The 562-nt window shown below is 57.7% G+C and overlaps 1 protein-coding gene across 1 annotated transcript in view; it reads right to left on the minus strand.

Annotated features, from left to right (window-relative positions):
- LOC125487501 overlaps positions 1-562 on the minus strand; it is a 39711-nt gene that overhangs the window by 10884 nt on the left and 28265 nt on the right. The gene's annotated exons all lie outside the window — the stretch shown is intronic.

Below are 562 nucleotides of genomic sequence, written 5' to 3' on the forward strand. Positions count from 1 at the left end.
TGGGTTAGCCATGGGAAACTACCCATAGTGCCCAGGGATGTGTGGGTTAGGGTGCATTAGCCGTGGGAAACTACCCATAGTGCACAGGGATGTGTGGGTTAGGGTGGATTGGCCACGGGAAATTACCCATAGTGCCCAGGGATGTGTGGGTTAGAGTGGGATGGCCACGGGGGAAATTACCCATAGTGCCCAGGGATGTGTGGGTTAGGGTGGGATGGCCACGGGGGAAATTACCCATAGTGCCCAGGGATGTGCGGGTTAGGGTGGGTTAGCCATGGGAAATTACCCATAGTGCACAGGGATGTGGGGGTTAGGGTGGGATAGCCATGGGAAATTACCCATAGTGCACAGGGATGTGGGGGTTAGGGTGGGATAGCCATGGGAAATTACCCATAGTGCACAGGGATGTGGGGGTTAGGGTGGGATAGCCATGGGAAATTGTGTCCCTCCTTCCCTCCTGCCCTGGGTCATCGCCCCAACCCCCTCCGCTGCCAGGAGTTGGTGCCCTCCATTGATTCATCGATTCGAGGAGAGCCGAACTGGGGGGTGGCGGCGAGTGGGG

Source organism: Rhincodon typus, chromosome 42 (genome assembly GCF_021869965.1).
Source record: "Rhincodon typus isolate 14 chromosome 42, sRhiTyp1.1, whole genome shotgun sequence".
NCBI lineage: Eukaryota > Metazoa > Chordata > Chondrichthyes > Orectolobiformes > Rhincodontidae > Rhincodon > Rhincodon typus.